At 41.1% G+C, this 17212-nt stretch overlaps 1 protein-coding gene and 1 pseudogene across 5 annotated transcripts in view; both read right to left on the bottom strand.

The window, feature by feature from the left end:
• The window catches only part of RBPMS (RNA binding protein, mRNA processing factor), a 185812-nt gene that overhangs the window by 132225 nt on the left and 36375 nt on the right, over positions 1–17212 (bottom strand). The gene's annotated exons all lie outside the window — the stretch shown is intronic.
• LOC141277482 (MAD2L1-binding protein pseudogene) lies at positions 4776–11103 on the bottom strand (annotated as a pseudogene).

The raw sequence follows: 17212 nt of genomic DNA, 5'->3' as shown, positions 1-17212 counted from the left end.
TTTTTGTCACATTTTCCTTTCTCTTTCTTTCCTTTCATTCAATGAGGCTCAGCAAAGCATTTAAGGAATAAACTGTTCAAAAGTCTGAGAATGTGGAGTTAGCACTGATCTAAATGCTGTTTCCCCCGTAAAAGGTACCTATCATTCTTCTCCAGTGTTCCTAGCTGAGTGAACAAATATGCCAAACCCCCAGATTTCTAATCCTGACTTCAACTCCAGGGGAAGGGCAGGCTTGATAAACAGAATAGAGAGAAAAGCTGCTCCTGTGAATATGGCCTCACAAAGTCTTGATGAATTGGATAAAGAGAAGAAATAAAGGGTATGCAGAGCTGTGTAATACTTAAAAAATACTGCCAAGCATTCTACCACATGCAGTATTTAATCCCAACTCTGACCAGATCAACTAGGTCCTATTTCTGTCTCCATTTTACAGATGAGAAAACTGAGGCTCAGAAAGCTTAAGTAACTTGTAATAAAACTACAAAGTGACACAGAGCCAAGACCTGATTCTCCTGAGGCCAAGACCTCTAATTCTTTATACCCATTTCTACCCACTGTTCTATGGACTTTTCCAAATTCTTACCCATTTCTACCAGTCACCCTTTCTTTTTCATGCACCGCTGCTTCCATTTCAAAAAATTCTATACTTGATAGATAAGGTGTCTTGAATTTGAGAGGCAACACGGTAAAGACGGTAAAGAATGGAAAGGGAGCTGGTTTCAAGACTAGTACTGAGAACAGTGGTAGAGCTAATCCTCATGCCAACGGTAAAAGGGGCACAGGGGCGCAACACCAGGAGTGCACCGCCTCACAAGTATCCTGCCATCTTCCACCAAGAACGTCATGCTGAACATTTTTTAAAAACGCGCAAGTGACTTCACACATCCTTAATGTTACAGCATTAAGATAACGTGAAAAATACCAACTCTTCTAATACTTTACTGACATACAAGCTAATCCATTTAATTCTAATATTCTAATTAACATGAATTATGCAAAAATGATCCAGAACTAGAAAACAGATTTTTTAATGTTTCATTCTGAATTTAACAATGGACACTATAGTTGTAAAAAACCATCTCAGGGCTTCCCTAGTGGCGCAGTGGTTGAGAGTCCGCCTGCCGATCGATGCAGGGGACACGGGTTCGTGCCCCGGTCCGGGAAGATCCCACATGCCGCGGAGCGCCTGGGCCCGTGAGCCATGGCCGCTGAGCCTGCGCGTCCGGAGCCTGTGCTCTGCAATGGGAGAGGCCGCAGCGGTGAGAGGCCCGCATACCGCAAACAAACAAACAAATCTCAATTTTTGTTTGTTTGCTTTTCATGCCAAAACCCTCTTACTTCTACCAGCGTATGTATTCTCAGAGAAAATCAGGAACGCTGAAAGACCAGGCTATAGATTTCTGAGGCAAGAACAAAACGAACTAAGAGGCTTTATACGTCTCCTGTTTTGATCAGGGAACTATCCATAATTAATCAACTAACAAAAAAATGTCATCACAAATGAAGTACGTGACAGCGATATTAACAGCATTGTTTAAAAATTCCCCAAATAGATTAACAGATACACACTACTGTATATAAAATAAACAACAAGGACCTACTGTATAGCACAGGGTACTATATTCAATATCTTGTAAAAACCTATAATGGAAAAGAATCTGAAAAAGAATATATACGTATAACTGAATCACTTTGCTATACATCTGAAACTAACACTGTAAATCTCTAATTTAAAATCTTTTTAATTAAAAAAAATCCCCAAATATATGCTAAATAACATTTTTTAAAGTGAGGTAGATCTACATTGCTGATACAGAAAGATGTCGAAGATACAAAAACATGATGCAGGTGCAATTTTGTATACTGACAAAATAAAGCTCTAAAAGTATTTATTTCAAAGCCAGTTAGATGAAGGACTTTTACTTTCTAATCTTTACTGAATTTAGTTTTTAAACCATATGTTTTTTTTTTTTAATAACAATTTGTCCTTACAAAGTCTTTCCTAAATTAAGAATTAGAGATCCTGCTCTACACGTGAAGATTTGTAAGGAAATGTTTTCCAGGGATACCCAAGACTGGTGATTTATAGATCCCAATGGCTGTATAACAGAGGTGGGTCTTTTTTTTCTTTTTTTGGCTTCGCTGTGCGGGGATCTTACTTCCCTGACCAGGGATAGAACCCCGTGCCCTCTGGACCACCAGGGAATTCCCGGGTCTTTCTTTCTTTTGGTAAATATTGACAATGACGAGTATTCAATGTTAACAAAACATTGCACTTAATATTACACACTTTAGTAGCAACGGCCAGTTTTCTACAGTATCTATTCTTCCCATTTTACAAAGTAATATTTTTTTTTAATTTATTTATTTTTGGCTGCGTTGGGTCTTCGTTGCTGTACTCGGGCTTTCTCTGGTTGCGGCGAGCGGGGGCTACTCTTTGTTGCAGTGCTCGGTCTTCTCACTGCAGTGGCTTCTCTTGCTGCAGAGCACGGGCTCCAGAGCGCAGGCTTCAGGAGTTGCAGCACGCAGGCTCAGTAGTTGTGGCTCACGGGCTCTAGAGCGCAGGCTCAGTAGGTGCGGTGCACAGGCTTAGCTGCTCTGCGACATGTGGAATCTTCCCAAACCAGGGCTCGAACTTGTGTCCCCTGCATTGTCAGGCAGATTTTTAACCACTGCGCCACCAGGGAAGTCCCAAAGTAATATATTTTAGCTCGGTACACGATTTGCCAAACTCCCTTGCTGGTTAAGGATATATTTCTAAGGTCTGCGCATGGTGTGGGCAGAAGGAATGCCTGCAAGTTCTAAGTTGTGCCCATAAAGGGAGCATATCGTCCCTCTTTTCTGTTACAGAGAAGATATGATGGTGAGAACTGGAGCAGCCATCTTAGACCATAAGATAAAAGCTACCTGTTGAAGATGGCAGAGCAACAAAATAGAGACCCTGATGAATACGGACCAACCACACAGACCATGGAACACTTTTCAGGTTTTCATGTGAGAGAAATAAATGTCTATTATGTTCAAGCCACGTTACTGTTTTTCGTTGCTGCAACGTCATACTGCATGCATGGTGGGCATACACACACATACACTCATGCTATAAATATCTCATGTTAAAAACAAACTTATTAAACTAAAAACTAATCTACCTGTGTTAAATCTTAAGATAGAAAACAGAAGCAGAAGAACCTAAGATATCTTGGTTTCTTCCTTAACCTCCTTGGTTTTTGAGCAGCAAGTTTGAAACAAAACAGCCTCACCCTTCATGATTGCTGGCCTTGATTCCTACTTGTTAAAGGAGTAAAATATAAGATTTAAAATACTGTGAGACTACTAAAAATAAAACATACCAAGTGACCTAATGCACCTCACAGATTACACAAAAAAGAGAAAAGTGAACTAGAAGGAATCACCAAACACAAACTATAAAATCATCTCTAAAATTAATATCCCACCTCACTATGATGTGAGGCAGCAACAGAGATAAATTTATACAAAGAAACAAGGCTTACTTCAAGGTGATTTCTGCCCATTTAGATCTAACTTTCCAAGGTACTTTTAATGTGCCACATTGGTATGTCTTAAGGAGGCAATGAAATCAGTTAACAAAATCCTCACACAAATATATTTATAGACAGACTAAAGATAAATGATAAACGTTAGAGAAAAAGAAAAATCTAAACCCCCCAATATCAGCTTCACTTCTATAGAAATCAGTTATTTTTAGGAACTAATGAACTACTGATTTATAAATGAGTAAAAATGAAATCTGTACTTCTTCAGAGAATAGATATACTTCAGCAAATTAATCTAAAAATTATTCTCCTGAAGTGCTTAAATACCTATGTATATAGTTACTTTTGTCAATGTCTGTTTCTTACAGACACAAGGATAGTAACATTTCCTCTAAAATTTTAAATTTGCCCTTCATAGAGTACATAGTTTCTGCGTACAGTATCTGTCTTATCTTTTCAAAAGCATACATTATTTTTTCAAACATTCCACATTCTCCTTTTGGTCAGGCTCTGACTGGCAAATATATGTACTAGGTGAAAAGAGGATGAAAATCTAGACATCTACTTATTTTCTAGTATAAGCGTCAAGAGATTTTTCAATGGATTTTAACAGAATAAGACGTGCCAGACCGCTAGACTTTCAGGCCAATTGTAATACTAACCATGAGTTCATACGAGACAACTAACCCCACAGTCCCAAGCTCAGGAGGCTCCCTTCTTCATAAAAAAAAACTAAAATCTTAGGAACACTTAAGTTACTTAAAATTTAAGATTTTTCTACATCAGATATTCTAGAAATGATTCACTGGCAGCAAACCAGAGCAAAAGATTAAGATTTACAGGGTGGCTTTCTGTTCTTAATGTGTGCTTAACAGCAGAGGCAAATGAAAGCAGAAGTCACAAACAAAAGAAAATATTTCAGAAATCTGAAATCTTTGAAAGAGATGTTCTTTAAAACAATTGTTCAATGAGGAGTCAACTGGTAGGCAAGACAAGATGGCAATTAAGAAGAACACGGCTATGACCCAGCAATCCCACTCCTGGGCATATACCTGGAGCAAATCATAATTCAAAAATATACATGCACTCCAGGGCTTCCCTGGTGGCGCAGTGGTTAAGAATCCGCCTGCCAATGCAGGGGACAGGGGTTCGAACCCCGGTCCGGGAAGATCCCACATGCCGCAGAGCAACTAAGCCAATGAGCCACAGCTACTGAGCCTGCACGCCTAGAGCCCGCAAGCCACAGGAGACGCCACGACACTGAGAAGCCTGCACACTGCGATGAAGAGTAGCCCCCGCTCGCCGCAACTAGAGAAAGCCCGCGCACAGAAACGAGGACCCAACGCAGCCAAAAATAGATGGATAAATGGATAAATTTATTTTAAAAAGATATATATATATATATATATATATATACAGGCACTCCAATGTTCACTGCAGCACTATTTACATAGCCAGGACAGGGAAGCAACCTAAATGTCCATCAACATGGACATGGATAAAGATAGATAAAGAAGATGTGGTACATATATACAATGGAATATTACTTAGCAATAAAAAAGGAACAAAATAGTGCCATCTGCAGAGAAGTGGATAGACCTAGAGGCTGTCATACAGAGTGAAGTAAGTCAGAAAGAGAAAAACAAATATCGTATAATATCGCTTATATGTGGAATCTAGAAAAGTGGGTACAAAGGGAGACACAGGTGTAGAGAACAACCTTATGGATACCAAGCGGGGAAGGTGGGGGTGGGATGAATTGGGAGATTGGGATTGGCATATATACACTACTATGTATAAGACAGATAACTAATGAGAACCTACTGTATAGCACAGGGAACTCTACTCGGTGCTCTGTGGTGACCTATACGGGAAGGAAACCTAAAAAAGAGGGGATATATGTATACATATAGCTGATTCACTTTGCTGTACAACAGAAACTAACACAACATTGTAAAGCAACTATACTCCAATAAAAATTTTAAAAGAAAAGAAGAACGTGGCATGTTTCTGCTCCGCCTCGTCCTCTTTCTTATTCTTTTACAATTGGAAAAAGGGGTAGACCTGAAACCCAAATGAAATGGTAATATGTGAAAAATACATATAATTACGTGACCCCCACCATATTCACCTTAAACCACAATGATTTAACTATTCTTATAGTGACAAGCCAAAGGTCCTAAAGTATAGAAAGAACTCAGTTCTGCATATAACTAACATTAAAATGGTGCTTACAAATGGCTATGTAGGGATCCACAGACCCTAATCCGATTCCAAAACCTAAAAGCTCAGAAGGCCTAAAATTGTGTGCGATGGGGGGAGAAGGGTTGTATATGTAAATGCACCGGGTGGCAAAACATGACCTGAAATGACTCGTTTTCATTTCTCCCACTTAGTGTAACTATTCGTTTCACTGGAGAAATAGTAGTCTGCTTAATTACTAGGCTCTAACTTAGACCTCACTGGGGGTATTGTGTTCAGTGGGTTATACACTGTGTTGTTTTTTTTAACATTAATCCATTCATTTTATATTTAAGTTCACAAGTCACATCCACATTATGTCCCTAGTAAAAATTCTGAAAGTCCTCAGTAAAAAGCAGGAAAAGGTCACCTCCATAGGAGTGTCTGTCTATGGGCCCATGTTTGCTTTCCAACCCCCAAAAGAAACACCTGACCCAGGACCCTCTGGGAAAATCAGCCTTTGATTCAAAGAGATGCTTGTTCGGTGATGATTATTACAGCCCTAGCCATACCATCAGCCCCCGGGGAAGTCTATAACGGAGGCAGGCAGCCAGGAGGAGAGAACCTTCCTCTCACCAGGAATTAACTAGCTCCAAGCAAGAGATGGGTGACTTGGTGCCAGGGGGAAAGACAATTTAGCCATTGTGTTCACGATGAGCATTCCCATTCACTCGTGGAAGTCCTTCAGTGTCACTGGTGCCTGGAACCAAATGTAATCCTCCCAGGCTGTAGCTGGGATGGTGGGTCGGCCACGGGGTAGGGTCACAGCCAATCTGTGGCCCAGGCTGGGCACTCTGTAGTTGAGCTTGGGTCAAAACCAGTCTTCTCCACAGTCGTGGTGACCCTGTGCCTTGACGATGGTGCCCATGAGTGGAAGAACCTTCATCTCACTGAAGGCATCAGCCATGAAAATGGCTCGGAAGAGGCGGCACAAAGAAGCTGCTGTGCTCAGGCTCGGGTCCACGCTGTTGGGGACCAAGCGAGACAAGTCAAGTTCGTAGAACTCCTCGGGACTGAGGGCATTGCCCCCAAGGAGGGTCAGCACCCGTGGTACTAGTGTCCGGGCAAAGAGACCCTCCAGGTGGCTGAGGACGCTCTCCAGTTCTGCCAGGGTTTGCTGCTGCTCGCCTCAGCAGTGGCCCGAGGTTTCTTCTTCACCACATCCTCCGCCAGAGACTGCGGCCAGGGGCTGCACTTCCGGCTCCGGGGCGTCATCACGACCTCCTCCCCACTCTCCACGTGGTTTGAATCTGTGTTACCTTTTAAAATCTAAAAGATTTTGAAACCCATCTGGTCCCAAGGATTTCAGAGAAGTAAGTGTGGACCTGTATCAACTCAATCACCCTTATCACAACCCTCTGAGATGGGAGTTAATTTGCAAACGAGGTTAACTAAGGGTTAAGGAACCTCCTCAAGGTCAAAAAGTTGGTAAGTGTTAAAGCTGAGATTTCAATGCAAGCAGCTCAGAGCCTGGAGTCTTAACATTATGCTAAGCAGTCTTGTCTTCTCTCTTTTATAGCAACCAGATGAATGAGGTTTTGGATTTTCTAGTCATAATTACCAAAGTTATTCATGCAGGACACACAAAAATCTTAAAAACCATATTGAGGCTTCAGGAAAAGAACAATAAGTACTGCATTTTAGGAAAAAGACTGGGCCTATATTTATGCCTGTATTTCATAAACCACACCCACACAGCGCATTGCTCCAGATCAGCATTGCGGGTAAGGGCAGAGCCCGAACGCGCTCTGTCACAGCCATCCTCGGTTATCAAGGAGCCATTGCCAGTGGGCGTGGCGGAAGTTGTCTAAGCACACGCTTTTTTTCAATCGCCCCTACTGTCACAAGTGGATGTTTCAGGGGACATTAACATCGACACTATGATTGAAGAAAAATTATTATGGGGGGTTAAAAAAAAGGTCACGATTAAGAGTCATCGCATCCGTGGTGACTTAGCCTTTCCCTGGAAACCTTAATTCAGTTACTAATATCATCCCCAAAGCCATCCTGACCTTCCCTCTTCTCTCCGCAGGAAACTTAATAGGTCTCTTACTTGGTGCCCCCCCACTCTTGACAGCAGGCTCGGGCTCAGGCCCAGCTGGCACCCTCAGCCCCGCTACCAAGATGGCAGCCGGAGGGGTTTCCCGCCACCAGAAGTGCAGCTGCACACCCGACACAGCCTCTCCGGTGCCGCATGCATCGGTCGAAGGAAGAGAAAGGCAGACGGCAAACCGAGGGCCTAAGGGGCACCATCTTTAGCAAAACAGGGAAGACAGCAGGAGTAGGGAGAATGTAATTAAGATGAGAAGGCTGTGACCAGCCGGGAGGGTTTACAGAAACAAGATACAGCGCCACCAACGCCGCATTTGGGAGCCGCCAGAGTCAGAGGAAGCGAGAAGAGGGAAGAAAACCTTCAAGGGCCACAGGAGTGCTACAGAACGAAGGGCAAAAGGGAAAAAAGCGATGAGGACCTGGAAGTGCAGAGAATGAGAAAACGGAGTGTGAAGAATCTCAAGTGTTGTATTTCATTTTCTGGCTTACTTATGCCTGTATCACCAGAGGGAACATTTGGCATAGTAAAGGTCCAAAAAGGTATCGTTCAAAATTAAGTCACTACTTGCTCTTAGTTCAGTAATTTCCCATGTTTTTCTATCCAAGTTACTTGTTTCTCTAATATGTGTAGTCTATAGGAGGCTGAACATGTTGTTTCTGATATGATTAAGAGGATACACGAATAAATAAACACTACAGTGGAAAAACTCCCAAAACATTAGATTTTTTTCCTATTTTTGGAGGGTTCATTTTTTCCACCTTTAACAGCAAGGAGACAATCTTGATACTACCTAGCGTCTGTAACAGAAAAAGGATAGAAACTAGGCATTATGATGGAAAAAGTGAAACACTGGGGAGTTGAAGAGATCCACCACCTTATCCATCTTTCTAGACTGTTCAGTCTCTGGAACATTTCCATTAATGGGCAAGAAACATCCTAGTGCACTATGTACACCTGTTATTTGTAAACTCTATGACATGAATCATGCTTTCCCCACAATCTGGTCTACTGAACTTGACTTTTTTTCTATCAGCCTAATACCTGTGCCAAGTTTGAGGTCTGCAATTTTAGCTACGCAATGTTCCACTGCTTTTTCTACCCTGGTTAAAAATTTCCCTACTGGTTTTGCTGAAAATCAAGAAGAAACAATATACCAGACCTATTAAAAGCAAGTTAAAGAACAATTTAAAACCCTAGCTTTTTAGAGTACATCCGAATCTCCTATTCGTGTACACTCAGACACTCAAAAATTATTTGATCATTATGGTTAGTGTGAAAAATTGATAATTACTATAGAAAACAAAGCAAACAAAATAACAAGTGCTGCCGCAAATGTGAAGAAACTGGAACGCTTCTTCACTCTTAGTGGGAATGCAAATTGGTGTAGCTGCTATGGAAAACAGTACGGCAGTTCCTCAAAAAATTACACATAGAATCACCATATGATTCAACTATCCCCCCTCGGGGTATATATCCAAAAGAACTGAAAACAGGATCTTGTAAAGATATTTGCACACCCACGTTCATAGCAGCATAATCCACAATATATCCAGGAGGTGGAAACCATCCAAATGCCCATCAACAAATGAGTGAACAAACAAAACAAAATGTGGTCTATACATACAATGGAATATTATTCACCTTTAAAAAGGAAGGAAATCCTGTCACATGCTACAACATGGATGAACCTGAGGACATTATGCTCAGTTGAAAAAAGCCAGTCACAAGAAGACATACTGTATGACTCCACTTACACAGGATTACCTAAAGTAGACAAACACACAGAAACAGAAAGTAGAATGGTGGCTGCCAGGGGCTGGAGGGAGGGGGGAAATGGGGAGTTGTTTAACAGGTACAGAGTTTCAGCTTTGTAAGAAAAAAAGTCCTGGAGATCTGTTGCATAACAATGTGAATATACTTAACATTACTGAACTGTACATTTAAAAATGGTTAAGATGGCAAATTTTGTGTTTTACCCACAATTAAAAAAATTTTTTTAATTATATAAAAGAAGAAACAATTAGCAAGAGAGAAGCAAATTGAAGATTACCGCTACAGAACTTTTTTCTTGTAACTTTCAGAATGTCAAAAGATTTCTAACAACATTCCTTTGAGACGTTCACTACAAGTCAGCCTATTTAAGGTTCTCTTAGGTCCTATTATAAAAGGTTCCTTGTAAACCATGCCTCCACATTATGCTATCCTGAGAAAGGACTCCCAAAGGAGAAGATATTGCTTTATGAATTATCAAAACTACTTTTAACTTCTTAGAAATTGCCGACTTATGACTCCTCCAACTCAGCTGTAAGATTCGACAGGAAACATAGAAGAACACATCTTTTCCTTCTGGCTTTAGGATTAAAGTGATTTACTTTTAACTTACGCACCCATAAAGTTTATCCTCCAAACATTATTTCACATTAGTGACTGATCACAGCTCACATTAACTTCAACTAAAATTAGGTCAAAATAACCACTAGTATTACAGTATCAGAGTATGTTTGACACTTCCAAGTAAATTCAGATATTCCCCCTCTACAAACAGACATTTCAAATAAGACCGTATCTTTCTATTTCTAGCTCTGTATATAAATACAAACTTGACATAGACAGTGGCACATCTAGGCTATTTAATAATATATATCATTAATACAAAGGGAAAGAAACACATAAAAAGGTAGAGTAGTATAGTCTGTACTTGAAATACCTCTCCCTTCACTCCACCCCCATGTGTGTCAGGATAAAGAAGTAAACTAATTTAATTCCAACTGCAGAAGTAACTGGTAATTCTTAATCCTCTGTGAAAGGTAATCAGCTACACCTTTTTTTTCCGGCCGCACCATGTGGCTTGTGGGATCTTAGTTCCCCAACCCGGGCCCTTGGCAGTGAGTGCAGAGTCCTAACCACCGGACTGCCAGGGAATTCCAGTTACACCTTTGCTTGAATAAGTGTTTCCTCTACCAAGTCACTTAGAAGTTTCAGGTAAAATGGCATTCTTGGCTGCTATCATCTTCCCTACCCCTTGCAATAAGGACCACCATCAACTTCTGGTTCCACATACTGTCAGTCCACTTCACTGCACAGGTAGGACAGATGGGGCAAATCTACTTAGTTATACTCTGTATCTGATAAAGGGTATAATGAACACCCTAAAACTCGGGAAGGAGAAGGGTAAGACTAGCAGTTGGCTCAGAAATTTTACAATTATTTAGAGAACCCTGTTGATTAGTTTTGTTTTGTTTTGTTTTTTGTTTTTTTTTGCTGTATGTGGGCCTCTCACTGTTGTGGCCTCTCCCGTTGCGGAGCACAGGCTCCGGACGCGCAGGCCCAGAAGCCATGGCCCACAGGCCCAGCCGCTCCGCAGCATGTGGGATCTTCCCGGACCGGGGCACGAACCCGCATCCCCTGCATCAGTAGGCAGACTCTCAATCACTGCGCCACCAGGGGAGCCCCTGTTGATTAGTTTTTATTTTAACAAAAGCCACTAGGCTATTTATCAGCAAGGGAAGAGGAAGATGGGAATGAATAGTAAGCAAATAAATATCTAAAATTGTGCTCTACGACAAACGTCCATAATAGATAAACCATTTCCTAAGTAAAAACAACAGTTTGTTTTTTTTTAAAGCACTCAGAGTTCAACACAAAATTCTTCTGAAGTGAACTTGCTTATCCAAATGGCAGGCTTTGATAATATCAATTTTAACGTTTGACCTATAATCCCAACGACTCCAGGTCAAACTGCTACACATACCATGACGAGGAGTATAAACGTATAAAGGTTCATTATTTATTCAATTCAAATGTTCTTACTTATTCAAATGTTCAAGAAACATTAAATCCCATGAGCAAGGATCTCTGCTAGTACAAAGTCCAATCGTATGAATTCAACACAATGAATCCATCTTTCTTTTGAAAACAAAAACGCAAGCAAACCATAACTGCATGAAAAAATGTAAGGGCACCAGCAAGCTGTGGCAACCACATATCCCAGCCCTGGAGAAGCTGGGAAGCAGGATGACTGACATGTGCCGAGAAAGCTAATGTAGTCCTAAGTGACAGTAATGTTAGATAAAGGAATGTAATGGTGCCAACATGTTCTGCATAGAAGGACTGTACTCAGAGCACAAAATCCCATCTGAAGACTTCCCAGAGAAGAGCAATCAGGTCAGGAAATCAACTGGAAACTATGGCATATAAAAATGGTTGAACAAAGTAGAGATGTTTATCCTGAAGGGAAAAATACAAGGCTCAGGAGAAATTTGACAGCACATTTAAAATATTTACAGCTGCCCTGTACAAGGAGTAGCTTAATTATGTTGTCATCCAACTAGGCAGGAATAGTACTGAGCATGGAAGTCACAGTTCTAGGAGCGCAGAACCACGGAAACTGTCCCTATTAAAATGGGCTACCTTGGAGAATAGAAAGCTCCTGGCAGCAGGAAATGTTTAAAGTGTTCAGAAAAGTGAAAAGAAAACCTGGAGTAATTACTTTTCCGAACCTCTACACATCTTCTGGTACCAGGAGCTTTCTATCCTCCAAGGCAGTCTGTTTCACTATGAACAATTATTTTCTTCAAAAGAAAAATGGGGATAATTATTGGAAATAACTAAATTCCAAATAAGGACTTAAGGAAATGTCAGAAAAATTGTTGCTCCTTCCCTGAATTTATCCATATTCCAAACATTTTTTCTATCTTGAATCAATATATCGCTGACTTAAATAATCTAACCAGGGACTTCCCTGATGGCGCAGTGGATAGGACTCCATGCTCCCAATGCAGGGGGCCCGGGTTCGATCCCTGGTCAGGGAACTAGATCCCACATGCATGCCGCAACTAAGAGTTTGCATGCTGCCACTTAAGACCCAGTGCAACCAAATAAATAAATATGAAAAAATAAAATAAATAAATAAATAAATAAATAATCTAACCAAAGACTGTTTTTCTCCCAGTCACCAACTTACCTTTGAAACCTCTTCAAGATTATTCCTGATATAGTCTTCCCTAACTCATCACTCCACCACCACAAACACACAACCACACAGACTGTGCACATATCCCCATTGGCTGCTGTCTCTTTAATCTGTGTATATCATCAACACAGTACTCACTGTCCCGTAAGTATTACTGACATGAACAGAATTCCAAGTTACAGCAAAGACTTTGAATTTAGAAAGTCATGTACCATAAAGTACTAGTACTACTCAATTAGAAAGGTCTACGAAATTTATGAAAGAATTAAGTAAATCAAAAAGCTATGCACCTTATATCCAGAGAAAACCATAACTCGAAAGGATACATGTGCCCTGCAGATACACGTTCACTGCAGCAGTATTTACAATAGCCAAGACATGGAAGCAACCTAAATGTCCATCGACAGATGAATGGAAAGAGAAGATGTGGTACGTACACGTACACGCACGCGCGCACACACACACACACACACACACACACACACACACGAATACTACTCAGCCATAAAAAAGAATGAAATAATGCCACTTGCAGCAACATGGATCTAGAGATTATACTAAGTTAAGGTAGTCAGACAGAGATAGACAAATATCATATGGTATCACTTATATGTGCAATCTAAAAAAAATGATACAAATTAACTTATTTACAAAATGACTTACAAACACAGAAAACAAACTTATGGCTACCATAGGGGAAAGGTGGGGGGGATGGATAAATTAGGAATTTGGGAGTAACATACACGCTATTATATATAAAACAGATAAACAAGGACCTGCTATATAGCACAGGGAACTATACTCAATATTTTGTAATAACCTACACGGGGAAAGAATCTGAAAAAGAATACGTGTGTCTATATAATTATATGTATAAAACAATCACTGTGCCGTATACCTGAAGCTAACAGAACATTGTACACCGACTATACTTCAATAAAAAATTATTTTTAAAAAAGCAATGCACCTAAAAAGACGGCCAGAGAGCATGTGTTCCAGCTTGGCGCCTTCACAAGGAGTTAGCAACCACTTGGATGGTATAGATATGTGTCTTCTTTGGACATGTGTCCTTTAGAAACATGTTTTAGGATCTTCTTCATTTTCAGCCTTGCTTAGATTGTAAATTCCTTAAGGACAGAGAGGTCTTCCTTTCCCTGTCCCACAAGAGCCCTCCTTAGGAGCTGCTTAAATGAAATTCCATAAACTGCTCACAAACAGAAAGCTTACACTTGGAGAACTAAATTGTGTGATAGTGTGTGTGTGTGTGTGTGTGTGTGTGAGATGAGGAATTATTATTTTTGAAAATCTGGTAGAATGAAACACAAAGTTCTTTTTTTCTGTTCTTAGTGAACAGAAGAGACCACTGATAGTAACTCCCTTACCTCCAACTCTCATGTAATAACCCCTGATACACCTGATTTCCTAAGAGTTGAGGAAACTAAAAGCTCCCAGAGTTCTAGTACTGGGTTTAGTACCAATCACAGAATTTCAGAGTTAGAAGGTAACTTACAGACCATCCAGTGTAGCTCCCTCATTTCACTGCTTAGAAAAGTGAGGATGCAGGACTCTATAAAGAGTTTTTTCCCTTTTCCTTTTTAAACCACAAACAAAATATGGGCTCACTCACCTCACAGAAAGAAGTCACTGCATTGGTTTAGGACCACCTGAGACTCATGACTGCTCAGCTAGTTTATTCTTGAAGTAACCCACACTTGGAAGTCATCTCTCAGATAACATGGGTACAATGACAAGTCTTATGTATACCACGGCAAATCAGAACACGGGCGTTCTAGGTCAAGTTGATAATTATAATAATGACTCAATTATAATAAGAATAGCTATCATTTCATAAACTCCGGCTACACTTAGTTGATTCAATCCTATGCATACAATCTCTCATGTACTCATCTCAATGATCCTGCTACGGCGGATAGAATCACCCGATTTACCCATGAGGCTCATGATGCCCAAAGACAACACCTCAAAGTGCAGAGTCTGGATTTAAACCCAGGCCTGTCTGACTTCAAAGCCTGTGCACTCTCTGCTGTGCCACTTTAAATGCTGTCTTGCAGCTCCTCAGAGCTGTTGCAGTTCTCTAGGACGTTCCCAAGTGTTCGGAAAGGCATACACAATAAAAAGTGGTCTGGTTCACTGCAACAAGCAAGGGCTTAGAAGCCAGGCCCACCAGGCTTAGGAGTGCTGACACCATCACTCACTGGCTCTGAATAACCAGGGCACATAGAATAGAGAGGTATTATGAGAAGCTTAACAGGGCAAATTTTAAGAAATGAAGTCTTACTGAATTAAAGTTATTCATAAATCATCGCCCTTAAAATTCACAGGATTGGATGGAACCTGATAAATCATTCCAAACAATGTATGACAACCCCAGAAATAAAAAACTCACTCCCCCCCAAAAAAAAAATATTTAAAAATCCAAACATAAGAGAACTCTGTATTTTGCCTCCCTTGTGGGTGTTTATTTTGTTTCACAATTAAGTGGCCATTGGAAGAATAAGTTTTTTCAAAGTTCTGGAAAGTCATCTTAAATTAGGCCCCGGAAAGAAATGGAATCTCTTTTAGTAATGACTCTTGTTTTCTTTGAAAGTTCATGTTTGGGTCAGCCAAGTTTTAAACGGTAAAATTATATTGCTGGGTTGTTATTCAAGTTTGGGGGTTGGGTGGGGATGAGGCCGCTAGCTATTTGGATCACTGTAGGACAGCTTATCTGGTTTCTATACTGAAAGAAGGGTCTATTCTTAGGCAAAAGACATCATCATTTTAGAGGAGCAGAAGCGTGCATTGGATTCCTATTGAACAATCCACATGGGAAGCCTCCAGAAAAGTCTCTCTCTCTCCAAATAAAAGCTGTCTTCAGAGCTTGTGTGATTTTTCTTGAGTCAATGGAATGTCTAGGCTAAAGGGTTCTTCTTTTGTTGTTTTCCTATGTTGCAATATAGCCAGATAGAAAACAATTGTGTAAGGATTTTTTCCCCATTTATTTACTCTTTGCCTTGTTATAACAAGAATAAAGCCACGAATAGTAACAAATAACTGAAACTACCGCTATGTTACGAATGAGCCAGAAGCCGTGTTTGGGGTTTTTGGGTTTTTTTTTTTTTTTTTTTTTTTTTGCGGTACGCGGGCCTCTCACTGCTGTGGCCTCTCCCGTTGCGGAGCACAGGCTCCGGACGCGCAGGCTCAGCGGCCATGGCTCACGGGGGCAGCCGCTCCGCGGCATTTGGGATCTTCCCAGACCGGGGCACGAACCCGCGTCCCTTGCAATCGGCAGGCGGACTCTCAACCACTGCGCCACCAGGAAAGCCCTGTGTTTGTTTTTATTACAATAGCTATTACCCTGAACTTAAACTGTTAGTCATATGACTAATATGCAAACCACACTCTCACGCTCTATTAATGAAGCCCATCTGATTTTAATATTACCCTCTGCTTTTAATATAACTACCTTCATGGACGTACTCATCGCAGTCATAGGCGCAAAGGAAGTGGTGTGGGTGATAGGAATGCAAAACAGGTAAGAGACACAAGTTAAGGCAACACTCCTCAATGGATAAAAAACATTTCACTCCAAGGAGGGTTTAAGTAGCCCTTGGCACCAACATCCTCAAGGGACATCAAAATAAGTCATGAGCACCTCTGTAGTCAGTACTGTCAGCACCAGATCAGAGGTCCTGGTGAAGATTTCTTGCTTAAGGGTAAAAATTAATAATAATAATAATAATGCAAATGAGATGCAGGGCTAACTTGTCTACAGTTTTTCATCTAACCAAAGACTGAGGACACCCTCATCAAAGGAGTGAAAAATCATTACTTTCTTGTTTTTGCGGTACGCGGGCCTCTCGCTGTTGTGGCCTCTCCCGTTGTGGAGCAACAGGCTCCGGACGCGCAGGCTCAGCGGCCATGGCTCACGGGCCCAGCCATTCCGCAGCATGTGGGATCCTCCCGGACCGGGGCACAAACCCGTGTCCCCTGAATCGGCAGGCGGACTCTCAACCACTGCGCCACCAGGGAAGCCTAAAAATCATTACTTTTTGACCAGAGAGTCAGTTTCAACAACTATAGGCTAATCTGTCAAATTAAAGTTTGGTTCTAAAGAAAAGTGATCTTTGGGATGTTAAAAAATTTTTAAATTCTTTTCTTGACAATAGAACTGTATGATCAGTAATACGTATACTGATAAGCACCCTTATTCAATGAGAGAAGAGAGATGAGATGAATGGAGTAGGCCTTGCTCATTTTAAAACCACTTTCACTTATATATTAAAAGTAGGGCTTCCCTGGTGGCGCAGTGGTTGAGAGTCCGCCTGCCGAAGCAGGGGACACAGGTTCGTGCCCCGGTCCGGGAAGATCCCACATGCCGCGGAGCAGCTGGGCCCGTGAGCCATGGCTGCTGAGCCTGCACGTCCGGAG

The sequence above is a fragment of the Tursiops truncatus genome, chromosome 21 (genome assembly GCF_011762595.2).
Source record: "Tursiops truncatus isolate mTurTru1 chromosome 21, mTurTru1.mat.Y, whole genome shotgun sequence".
NCBI lineage: Eukaryota > Metazoa > Chordata > Mammalia > Artiodactyla > Delphinidae > Tursiops > Tursiops truncatus.
Note: the sequence above shows the minus strand (reverse complement) of the source record. Positions and strands in the feature narration are given on the sequence as shown.